Source organism: Schistocerca piceifrons, chromosome 8 (assembly GCF_021461385.2).
Source record: "Schistocerca piceifrons isolate TAMUIC-IGC-003096 chromosome 8, iqSchPice1.1, whole genome shotgun sequence".
NCBI lineage: Eukaryota > Metazoa > Arthropoda > Insecta > Orthoptera > Acrididae > Schistocerca > Schistocerca piceifrons.
The window spans coordinates 64,762,594-64,775,758 of NC_060145.1; the positions used below are offsets into that span (position 1 = coordinate 64,762,594).

Here is a 13,165-nt window from a genome sequence, read left to right on the forward strand (position 1 = left end):
GCTGAGAATCTGCCCTGTCATATGGGACATCTCAGATGTCAGTTGCTTGTCCCATGGGCTCTGCTGCTGATGCACCTCCTATTGTATCTGATGTGATGGATCTGCCCTCACAGCAGGGTGAGAGACAGGTGATAACATTTGTGTCACTCAAGACAGAGGGCCAATGTGGAGGCTCGACATTTGGCCTTGCCTATTTTCCCTGTGAGTGAACAGGTGGCGACCCCTTCAGCAGGGTCCAGACGCACACACGTGGGCAGGGTTTGATAGTTATCAGGAGCTCCAGCATTAGGTGCGCTATGGAGCCCCTTAAAAGATATCATTCAGGGCTGGAAAGAATGCCAATGTCCACGCAGTGTCTGTCATGGAGGAGAGAGGGGCATCATCCAAGATGTGAAGGTGGTCTTGCTTGCCACTACTGAGCATGCAGGATGCAGTTGTCTGCAAGTTGTAGCTCCTATCGGCACCAACAATGGCTGTTGCACGTGTTCTGAGTCCATCCACAGCTCACATAGGCAGTTGACGGAGGTGGCCTCACATGCAGAGTGCAAGCAGAATTTGCAATTTGCAGCAATGTTTCCAGAATTGATCTGTGTCCTTTAGTTTGAAGTTGAGTGGAGGATCTAGATGTCGACTTTGGGATGCTATTGACTGCAGATTTCTGGACCTGCTATCAGGTGGGTAATTATAGGACTCCCTTTGATAGGTCAGGGGTGCATTACACAAAACAAGCGGCTACTTAAGTAGCAGACTACTTGTGGAGTGCACATGAGGGCTGTTTAAGCTAGGCCAGTAGCTTGAGATACTCTGATGAACATTTGCCAGTTGATATGCAGATAGCAAAATCAGACCACGTTCAGAATAAGGACACTTTGACTGTCAAAATTTTATCAGTGTACTGTTGAAGTATTCGTAATAAAGCTGCACCCCAGGAAAATTCTTGACTCAAATTTTTCTTGGGACTGAGAGCTGGCTGAAACTTAAAGTGGAAAGCTCTGGGACATTTAGTGAGTCACAGAATGTACATCAGAAAGACAGATTAGATGCCATAGGAGGGGGGAGTGTATTAGATGCCATAGAAGAGGGAGTGTTCAATGGAGATGACAATGACAAAAATATTGTCTGTATTGAGGTCAAAACTAAGTGTAACAGTAAAGTCTTCTGTTCATGTGTAACAGGTCTAGGTGAAACCAAGCTAATTGTTGGATGTTTCTACTGGCCACCCAACTCCACTGTAACAGTTCTAGATTCATTCAAAGAAAGTTTACGTTCAGTACCGTATAAACACCTACATCATGCAATACTGGTTGGCATCTACTTCAACCTACTGAGTATAAACTAGGATGTCTATGGATTCATTGCAGGGGGTACAGATAGACAGTCTTGTGAAATACTTTTGAACATGTTTTCCAAAAACAGTCTTGAACAGCTAGTTTGACAGCCCACATGCAATGGAAACATCTTGGACCTTGTAGCTACAAACAGGCCAGACCTTATCAATGACAGCAGTATAGAGATGGTGACTAGTAATCATGACGTCATCATAGCGACTATGGTTATGAAAGTTGGTAAATCTATCTAGAAGGCTAGGAGATCATTTCTGCTGGAAAGAGCAGATAAGCAGTTGTTAGCCTCATACATATACAATGAATTGACATCATTTAGTTCCAGTGCAATGGTCTTATAGAAATTATGGAAAAAGTTTAAACAGATTTTAAATCATGCTCTGGAGAAATACGTGCCTAGTAAGTGGATTAATGATAGAAAAGAGCCACCATGGCTTAACAATGAATTATGGCAAATGCTGAGGAATAAAGGCTATTGCATTCTCAGTTCAAAAGAGAATGTGCAAATGATGACAGGCAAATGTTGATAGAGATTCGTGCGTCTGTGAAAAGATCTATGAGTGAAGCATACAGCAACTAGAACTGTCCTACTTTAGCAAAATATCTGGCCAAGAAAGTTCTGGTCCTATGTAAAGTCGCTAAACACATCTAAGGCTTCCACCCAGTCACTCGTTGACCGATCTGGTGTGGCAGTAGAAGATAGCAAAACAAAAGCCAAAGTTTTAAAAGAAATTGTTCACACAACATGCCATTGTTTGACCATAGGGCCAATATAGTAATAAACATCCCTGGCACAGAGAAACAACTGAAACAGTTGAAAACAAGTCATCAAGTCCGAATGGAATCCGAATTCGGTTTTACAAAGTGTACTCTATGGCATTGACTCTTTACTTAGCTTGCATTTATTGTGAACTTTGACCCAGTGATAGTTCCATGTGATTCACCTCTCCGGGGGACACCACCTTGACGAAGCACTGTCCGTGTTGATGGAGAGGCTTGCGTATCTGCGGGAAGCTGAGGGCTATCCTGAAGGTAGAGGACCTACTGCCGGAAAGGCCTCAGCCGATGGATCAGACTAAGAGTGTCCCACAACGTCCCTTCTTCCCTATCCACTCCTAGTCCTACCCTAATCCCTGACCCAACCCAAGGTGTGATTCGATCTGTGCTGAGGGGTGTGTGGCACATGGGAAGATGTGTTGCAAACGGAGCCTCAGGGATACCGGTCGACCTTCCTGAGTAATTAGCCTTACACCGTGCGAGGTATTCGTGGTGTGGACCCTCTAGATCCCCAAATCTCGTGGGACCAACATGGACACGACTACAGAAAAAGAAAAGGAAACTGAGGGGCAAATTGAGACCTCAGATACCCAAACATCGGGGACTGAACCGATGGAAAGCACTTCCACTACTGAATCAGGGTCTAGACCTGAACCAGAAGTGGGAACTGTAACCAAGAAGCTAGACCAGATTAAGATCAAAGGCTTGTCTGGGGCCTGAAGGAGAAAGCTACTCAGGGAACAGAGAGAAAAGGAAGGAAAAGAATGGCTTCCTAAACACAAATGGAGGGAAGTAAAGGGACTAGAACCCAAGACGCCCAGGAAAAAACTGTCTCAGGTTGAAGGGGACACGCAGACCCCCACAACGTCAAAGACAGGTAGTAAGCGGATAAGGGAGGAATCAAAGACTCCCTCCTCCGTGGATAAGCGAGTCCAGGAAAAACCGAAGCAAGAAATAGGGAAACAGACCTATAGTAATGCAGTCTCGGTTTTTAGGATAGCACTCATCCAGGAAGGTTATCCACTGGTGGCCATTACATCGCAGCAGGAGGAGCTAGTACAGATGGCCCTCTTTGAAAAGATTGGGGGGGGGGGGGGGATGCTGGCCCAGGTCCCAACTTCAGGAGGGTCTATTTAGATCGTGGTGCACTCTTTTTTGTCTGTGAGGGGGTGCACACAGTACAATGGCTCAAGGACAAGGTGCCCATGATATCCACATGGGAAGATGCGAAGCTGCTGGTCAACACGGCAGCGGAGCTTTTTAAGTCCGCAAAGATATCATTATGGGTACCCAAGATCCTTAAGGAAGTCTCTCCCAAGACTCTGTTCGGGAAAATAGAGGCCCAGAACCCAAAAGTCCCGACAAAAGACTGGAGAGTGATTAACCAGAAGGTTGCTCTGGAAGGACGAACCCTGGTGGTGGAGATTGGTGAGAAGTCCCTGAAGGCGATGCGGGAGCAGGACCTGAAACTGTTTTTAGGGTTCTCGCAGGTCACCATCAGGGTTCTCAAAGATCTCACAGATGGCAGTAAGACGGAGCCTGGAGGTGCTGCAGATTAATCTGCAGCACAGTAAAGGGGCCTCTGCTGCCCCGAGCCGCTGCCTGGGGAACAGGAAGTGGACGTGGCCCTGATATAAGAACCCTATTTATACAAAGGGGGTGTATTGGGCCTCGGAGGCACTGGAGGTAAGCTGATCTATGCTAGAAATCTAAGAAACTCCAGAACATGCATCTATGTTACAAACGGCATTTCTTTCGTGCCAATGATGGCTTTCTGCTCTAGGGACTTAGTGACCATCAAAATGCAGCAATTTGAGGAAGGTATCACAAGGAAAATTGTCTTTGCCTCAGCATACCTTTCTTACGAAGACAGTTCTCCCCCTCCCTTGGAGGTGAGGAGACTGGTAGAGACTTGCCATCGGCAAGGTGACCAACTGCTGGTGGGGTGTGACGCCAATGCCCACAACCTAGTGTGGGGCAGCAAGGACACCAACAGTAGAGGTGAGTACCTTCTTGAATTCCTCTTAGCTAACAACTTAGAGGTCCTGAATAGGGGCAATGAACCTACATTCAGTAATAGCAGAAGGGAAGAAGTAATTGACATAACATTTGGTTCCATGACGATGTGTAGCTATGTCAAACAATGGCATGTGGTGTTAGAGCCATCCTCATCGGACCACATGTACATTAAATTCCAGGGTTGAAAAGGGAATCAGGCAGACCATGATTTATAGAAATCCCAGAAAAACAGACTGGGAGACATATGGGAGGGACCTTGACTTAGGCATATCAGAAATTAAAACCACGACAAGGAAGCCAGTAGAACTTGAGGAAGTAGTAGAGGCTGTTACCTCTGCCATAGTGACCTCATATCAGGACAACTGCACAATCACCAGGAAGTGCACAAATAGGAGTGTTCCTTGGTGGAATAACAAATTGGAAATTCAGAGAAAACAGGTACAGGACTGTTTAATATTGCAAGACGTAAAGGACAATGGGCTAAATATCGTGAGGCCCTTGTCAGTTACAATCTTGCAATAAGGCATGTAAAGGAGGCATCCTGGAAGGCATTCTGTGAGGAAGTGGAAGGCACAGCTGCACAAGCCAGACTTCACAAGAGTCTCACTAGAGTACCAACTAATCCAGGAGGTACATTGAGGAAGGAGGATGGGGAATATACAAAGACAGCACATGAGACGCTGGAATTGCTCCTCAAAACTCATTTTCCTCAATATGCTCTGCCGGATAACACAGACCAGTATGCGACCCCAGAGAGACAACGGTTCTCAGACACTCGAAGAGAGGACTGGGAATCGGCCAAGGAGTGTGTGAACTTCAACAAAATCCAGTGGGCGGTGGGAACATTCCAGCCGTTCAAGTCACCTGGCCCAGATGGAATTTTTCCAGCTCTCCTGCAACAGGCAGGAGGAAAGCTTATAACATTCCTATGCAGGCTATTTAGGGTTAGCTTAGCAGTAGGAATCATTCCCAATGTTTGGAGGGTAGTGAAGGTTGTCGTCATTCTTAAGCCAGGGAGAATTGATCATACCAAGGCTGAAGATATGAGACCAATCAGTCTGTCCTCCTTCATTCTCAAAACATTGTAAAAATTGGTTAATGTATACATTGGGGAGAGGAGGCTATGTAGGGTCCCTCTACACCTGAACCAACACGCATACCAACTAGGTAAACCATGTGAGACAGCTCTTCACCAACTAGTCAGGGAGGTGGAAAAAGCTCTTCACTTCCAAGAAATAGCCCTCTGCATCTTCCTGGATATCGAGGGGGCCTTTAGAAACATGACCTTCGATTCCATGGTAAGGGCAGCAGAGGTGTATGACCTGGGGACCACAAAATGTAGGTGGACCAGAGCCATGCGTAGTGGAAGGAATGATGAATGAAAAGATGGTAATTAAGACCACTAGAGGCTGCCCACAAGGAGGAGTTTTGTCTCCTCTATTGTCGAATCTAGTGGTGAACGAACTCATTGAGGAACTAAATTCCAGACAATGCTTCTGCCAAGGATACGCAGATGACCTTGTCACAGTAATACTTGGCAAATTCACTGACACAGTCAGGAATATGGCACAAGGGGAGTTGGGCATTGTGCAAAAATGGTGCATTAAACAGGATCTGAGAGTCAATCCTAAGAAGACTGTTGTGGTGCCATTTACGAAGAGACATATTCAGCATGCAAGTTGAAATCTAAAGCTCTTCGGTGAAACTCTACCTGTGAAGGGGACAGTGAAATATCAAGGGGTAACTTTGGATGAAAAGCTAACTTGGACCCCTCATATTAAGAGTATCTGCTCCAAGGCAAAAAGCACTTTAGTGAGTACTAGGAGGGCTTGTGGCAAAAACAGGGGCCTAAGCCCCAGGGGTATGCACTGGATATACACCACAGTGGTTAGACCCAGGATTTCCTATGGAGCCATAGTGTGCTGGAAGAAGGTAGAACAGCAGGTTGCTACTAAAGAGCTTGCTAAGGTGCAGAGATTGGCCTGCTTAGCCATAACAGGCGGAACTAGCAGCACACCAACCACTGGAATGGAAGCCATGCTGGATATGCCTCCACTTCACCTTTGGGTTAAGATGGAGGCAGTAGCTGGGGCATACAGACTTAAAACTGGCCAAAACTGGGTCTCATTCGGATAGCCAGAATCACACACTAACATAGTGAGTGAGGTAAATATAGGTATGGCTGGGAAAATGCCCGCTGACTATATAATACCTCCGAACTGCTTCAGCAAGCCTTACAACATAATGATTTGAAGTAGGGAGCAGTGGGAGAAAACAGTTCGACACTGTACGGGGAACATCGTTTGGTTCACCGTTGGGTCGAAAACAGATCAAAGCGTTGGGGCAGGGTTGTACAGGGTTCAGCCAAGACTGGAGAGCAGCATCTCTCTAGGGAAACTGGTCTCTGTATTCCAAGCTGTAATTACTGCAATCGGGGCATGTGTGGAGGAGAATATGAGTAGGTGCTACAATGGCCGTAGCATCTACTTCTATTCAGACAGCCAGGCAGCCCTGAAATCATTGGCAGCTCCTGCAACAAGATCTAAGATTGTTGCAGATTGCCACAGGGCTCTGGTGGAGCTAGGGTGAAGCAATAGGGTGTACCTAGTGTGGGTCCCTGGCCACTCAGGGATCTGTGGCAATGAACAAGCTGATAGATTGGCTAGGATGGGGGCAACAACTCCATTTATTGGACCAGAACCTGTCTTGACAATCACCAAGGCTATGATCAAATCAGAACTACGGAACTGGCTTAGGAAACAGCATGTAGGATATTGGACCAAGGTCGATAAACAAAAACCTGGTAAGGTAATGATGCCCAAGCCAGGTTTTAAAAGAAGCTCTGTAATCCTGGGATTGAACAGGAAAGAGATCAAACTCATGACTGGACTGATGACCGGCCATGGAACTTCAAAAAACACCTACACACAATGGGTATATTGGAAGAGGACCCTAAATGTAGGATCTGTGATGAGGGCGAAGAAACGGCACCACACCTAATCTTTGAATGTATGGCATTGGAGAGTGAAAGATATAGAATCTTCGGGACAACTAGATCTGTAGAAATTGTGTCTAACAAAAAACTGGTAGAGGGACTCCTTGCATTATTTAAGGGCACTGGTTGGCTTTACTAGATATACAGGGAGCGATACCGCACAATAAAACTAATTTTGGTGCGGGCTGTTTTAGCTCTCCTGTTAAAATCAAATCAAATCAAATCCATGTGATTCAAAACAGTGCAGGTGACTCTTGTATATAAGAAGGGCAAAAGAAGGGACCCACAAAATTACTCACCAACATCCTTAACACTGGTTTGCTGCAGAAGTCTTGAACGTATTCTGAGTTTGAACAAAATAAATCCTATAGACATAAAACCTGATGTCCATGAATAAGGATGGTTTTAGAAAGCATTGCTCATGTGAAACTCAGCTTGCCCTTCCGTCACATGATATACTGCAAACTACGGATGATGGGAAACAGGAAGATTCCATACTTTGGTAATTCCATGTCAGCTGAATGCAGAAAAGTAACATTTTCAACCTGATCATCTCAGATTTCTTTTGGCTTTGGTGCATCAAGTGATCCAGACAAGAGATGGAAAACTGCCAATTGCAGAGATATATGACAATTGTGAAGAAAGATACAGGGTCTGCAAAGCTCAGAAATTGTGTGAAATTTACATGCATCTGTCTCTACATAAATTACTATAATTCTGGTTCTAATCCACCTACACCAATGAAACTTGAATCACTGAAAAGTTTTGCATTGGTAAGCAACATGACAGGTTTCTAAGAATTTTCATATTAATGGTCATTGACCTTAACCTCTGACACTCTACATTCAATTTTTTTTAAAAAAATATTGTATTGCTTCAATACATTATTATAAACATAGTAACTATCAAGCTCAAACACAAAAGGTATCATGCTCAAAAATTTATTTTGTCAACATCAGTACTCTATCAAAATGCAGAAACTAGCAGAAAAATACGAAAACCAAATTATTAAAAAACACATTCAATAATTATTACAATTAACAAGTAATTGTTATAGCAAGAACAAACACAATTTACAGAACGTAGTATTTCATAGAGCAACATGTACGATACAGGTTATGTGTAGCATTGAGCACATTGATTTGACAACAGTAATACAGTGTAAAGAATAGGCTGAGCACTCGTTTGTGATTGCTTAATAATAATGCTGTTTGCTTGGCAGCTCACCAGAGCATGCCAGGGGGCCAACCCAGTCCATAAGCAGGCCTGTGAACTGTATGAATGCATACTCTTTAAAATTGCGTGCATCATCAGTGAAGGTACATCAGTTCTCCCATTTCCTCTGAACAGCCAGCTGCACTGTTCATTAACACAAAAGTGTCAGCAGTGGCTGTGTAACAGTGGGTGTGCCCAGTAAAAACTTATGGTAGCATGCAACTTTACACAGAAATGCCTGCAGTTCCTTAATGTTGGTCGGCCTTGGCAAAACTGCAACTGCATCAACACGGTGACACAACAGCTTGACCCCGTGCAAGAAGCCTTGAAATCATAGGTACTCAATTGACAGCTGAAAAGCTAGAGATTTGGGAAGATTACACTTGAGACCAGCAGACTGCAAAACAGGAAACAGCGATTGGAGATTGCTAAGGTGGTCTTTGGTGAAAGAACTCGAAACTCGAGGTAATTGATGCAGCCAGGTACAGAGGCTGTCAGCTGTCCTAAAAAACACTGAAAACTTCCAGGTGCACTAGCAATGCCAAAGACAAGCATTGATATTGGTATAAGTTGAAAGGAGTATTGATAATGAGAAAGCGCCCAGTGTTCTCATACACAGAGAGCTGGATGCATGCTTTCGACAAATCAGTCTTGGAAAACTAGTGGCCGCATGACAATTTTGCAAGCAACTCATCAGGGCAGGGCAAAGGATGTGTATCTATCATGGACTGTGACACTGAAGTCACCACAGAGACAAAGCTGTAGAAGCTGAAAGGAGTATTGATAACAAGAAAGTGCTTAGTGTCCTCATGCACAGAGAGCTGGATGTATACTTTCAACAAATCAGTCTGGGAAAAGTAGTGGCCACCTGACAATTTTGCAAGCAATTCATCAGGGCAGGGCAAAGGGTATGTATCTATCATGGACTGTGACACTGAAGTCACCATAGAGACAAAGCTTACTGGTTAGCTTCTTAACGGTAACCACTGGTGTAGCCCATTCACTGAAAGAAATAGGCTGTACGACATTGAGTGATGTCAAATGGTCTAATTCGGCCATGACAGAGTTGTGCAATGTGACAGGCACCTGTCGCACTTGGAGGGGGGGGGGGGGGGGTAAGGGCTAGTGGACTCTTTCGTGGTAATGTGTGCCTGAAAACTGGTAGTACAACCTAGCCCAGGGAAAAACAGAGATGAAAACTCAGAGCAGAGGGACCCCAGTTGCTGATACAGAACTTGATCTGACACTAAATTTACCTCATGGGCAATGGAAGAACTGAAAGCATTAAACACATCTAACCCAAACAGTTCTGCGGTACAGAAATGATCAACAATAAGGAAGATGAGAGGGTAAACAACAGACCTTTAAGAGACAGGAGTGGAGAACTGTTCTAAGATCAGAACCTGCTGTTTACTGTAGCTAAACAAGTTCTGTGAAACCTATGTGAGGACAGCGGAGTACAAGTCCCTTTATGTTTGTGCATTTACCAAAGTCACTGCTGCACTTGTGTCCACTTGCATTTTTAGCAGTTTATTAAACACACACAAGTCAATAAACAATTTCTTTGGGGAAACAGTCACTGTAGAGATACAATTTATGTCCATCGGTACTACTATTTCTACCTTTCTTTCAACGCCTGTCACAAATCGCACAATGCTTAGGGCATGCAGCATGCTTGTGTTTGGCGAAGTAGTACGAGCAATATGGAAGGTGAGAATGCATCGCTGTTGTGACACAGCCTGTTGCTGCTGTGGCCATAACCAATGCTGCCCAATGCGACATTGAGTTGGAGGTTGTACCGCTACAACAGCTTCTGAGTCATCCTGAACACTCGCAGCGTCCCTAAGAGGGGTTGTCTGAGCAACTTCCGATACCTCCCCCTTCGCCTGTGGCGAATGACACTTCAAAGAACTGTGCTATGCTGAGCACATCCATAAGCATCAGATTCTCCCATTGAAGTACTTTGGATTCTCACACTGAAGTGCTTTTCTGCAGACTTCCCTATCCAGGGCAAGACGAGTAATAACATCACACACCATGTGATCAGCGTAGGATTTGTGATGGGTACTAGTGACAAATTTATAACATGGCCTACCCATGTAATTCTGCAGCCTAGGCTTTGTAACATTGGTTTGGGCATTTCTGATAACAGTAAAATTCTACATGCACTGCAATGACATGTATTCTGTCTCAGTAATAGTCTGAGAGAAGTTTGCACATTTCATTAAATGATAAGCTGGCCAGTTCTTGCATACGTGCAAGTCGGCACAACAACTGATACATATGCAGCAAAAGCCAGGAAAGAAAGAAAGAAAGAAAGAAAGAAAGAAAGCCCTACACAGGTTTGCATCACCCATGCAAGAAACCTGGAAATGTTGGCATAACCATGTCTCTTAGGAGAAGCAGTCTTCAGCCAATTCATCATATGCCAGAAAGGGCAGTGGTTGCACTGATAGGAGAGTAACACAGACACCATTTGACTGAAAGTAGTGGTGAGAGCCTGCTGCTGTTCCATGAAAGCTTTCTGCTGGGTAGTGAGATGTTGGAGTATTTCTTCCATCAAAGTGTTTGACAGATGACTTAGCACTGATACTAACAAGTGGAGAAAATGTAGCCCTCATTTGTCACCAAGTTTGTTATAGCAAAAACAAACACAATGTATGGAACATAGTACTTCATAGAGCAACATGTACAGGTTGTGCATAGCACTGAACACATTGACTGGACGATAGTAACTGAGCTTAAAGACTGGGCTGAGCACTCATTTGCGATTGCTTAAATAATGCTGTTTCTTTGGCAGCTCACCAGAGAGGACCAGGGGACTGACCCTGGTGGCCTCCATCAGCAGACCTGTAAACTACATGGATACACGCACTCTGAAATCGTGCGCGTCATGAGGGAAGGTACATGGGCAGTGTTGTATAAAAGTATGGCTCATACTACTGCAGTATTATTATGAGCCATATACAGAGTAGTTGCAAAGAAAAGGCAATACAAAGTGGTAACATCTTGTTTCGCAAGTCTCCAATTAAATCATTAATGTTCTCCAGATATAATGCAAGGAGAGAGTATGTCCTTCCAGAAGGTGTCACTGGTTCCAGTCTTGTGAGAATGTCACGCCTTCTTATAACACAAACGCCTGGTAGGGTAGGAAACACAAATGACTGAGATGGTCCATGTGGACCCAATAAGCTGGCCTGTATTTCATCCGTTTCTTCTTAAGTTTGTAAGACATATGCAACCCACCAATGACTGCCATACATATGGTCAGGAAATCCATGTATGTCTGTTAACAGGATTTTTTTCCATATAGTAATCACTGACTATTCTCTGCTCACTAAAGAAGCAGAATATGTCTTTGATTTTATTATACTATTGTTAATAGGTGTTACACAATGAATCTTACGTGTGTCTGGAATCATACTTGTATTTTCGAAACATTGCTGCAGCTTGGAAACTCTTAACCATGATGGGAAACCAATGTAAAGTCGCCATCCAAAAAGTGGTAGCTATGCTTTGTAGTTGGAAAGTGACATTTTAAGAGATTGATTAAACTGTGCTGGAAAGAATACACACATAATGTACCATGCTGAAGGCAATCAGATATTTTTGCATATGACACATGTTTATTTAATTAGTATTTGCATATCTGTAGTAAGACAGGAGGACCCTACATGCTACTGATTTCTTTGATGAAACTCAAAGTAAGAAAATAACTGGTTACCCAGTAACAAATGGTCTCTGTGATCATGACACACAGTTAGGATAAATAACATAGCGCTTTACAGTACTAATACTCCTCATTGCAAATCAGTTAGAATAATTAATTACTCCAGGATAAATGTCTTTAAGAACAGTTTAATGGAGACGACATGGGATGTAACCTATAATGAATCAAATGCTAACATAAAATTTAATCTATTCCATGATAAATTCATATCATTATTTAAAAATAGCTTTCCACATAAGCAGTCAGAAAGGACAGAAAACATCCAGATAATAAACCATTGACCACTAGAGAGATTAAAGTATCTTTTGAAAGAAAAAGGGAAATGTATCATCTGGCAAGAACAAGTTGGGATCCTGCAGTAGTTGCGCACTACCAAAAATACTCAAAATTACTAAGAAAGGTTATTAAAAAATCAGAGAACATGCACAATATTTCAGAAATCAGTCCTTCCGACAACAGACTTAAAGCAATTTCAAACGTAGTGAAGTGAGACCCAGACAACCAGCCACAGCAGAACACAACAGCACTATCAAACTGAATGGAAGAGCTGTAAATGATGACCCACAGATAGCAAATGCATTTAATAATCATTTCTTAAATATAGTAAAAATCATAGGAACAAACAGTTAAAGAGCAAAATCACAGCAATATGCTGAAAATGCAACTTTCATAAAATTCAATCACATGAATGTATCACCATCTTCTCCTACTGCAATTAAGAAAATTACACATTTTCTTAGCAAAATAGTATCCTTAGCAAATCACAGTTTGGATTTCAGAATGGTTGCTCTACTGAGAACACCATTTACATGTTCACTAACTATATTTTACAAGCAAAAATATAACATCATCTAGTTCTGGTGGCATTTGTAGTAGAGTAATAAAAATTTGCTCTCATGTAATAAGCTCTGTCTTATGTGAAATATGTAATGCATCACTAACTGAAGGCCTTTTTTCCAAAGAGACTGAAATATCCACTTGTTAAACCCCTGCCGGCCGGAATGGCCGTACGGTTCTAGGCGCTACAGTCTGGAGCCGAGCGACCGCTACGGTCGCAGGTTCGAATCCTGCCTCGGGCATGGATGT

General features: G+C 43.4%; 1 protein-coding gene across 1 annotated transcript in view; it reads right to left on the reverse strand.

Annotated features, from left to right (window-relative positions):
- LOC124712078 (putative uncharacterized protein DDB_G0271606) overlaps positions 1–13,165 on the reverse strand; it is a 253,374-nt gene that overhangs the window by 213,857 nt on the left and 26,352 nt on the right. The gene's annotated exons all lie outside the window — the stretch shown is intronic.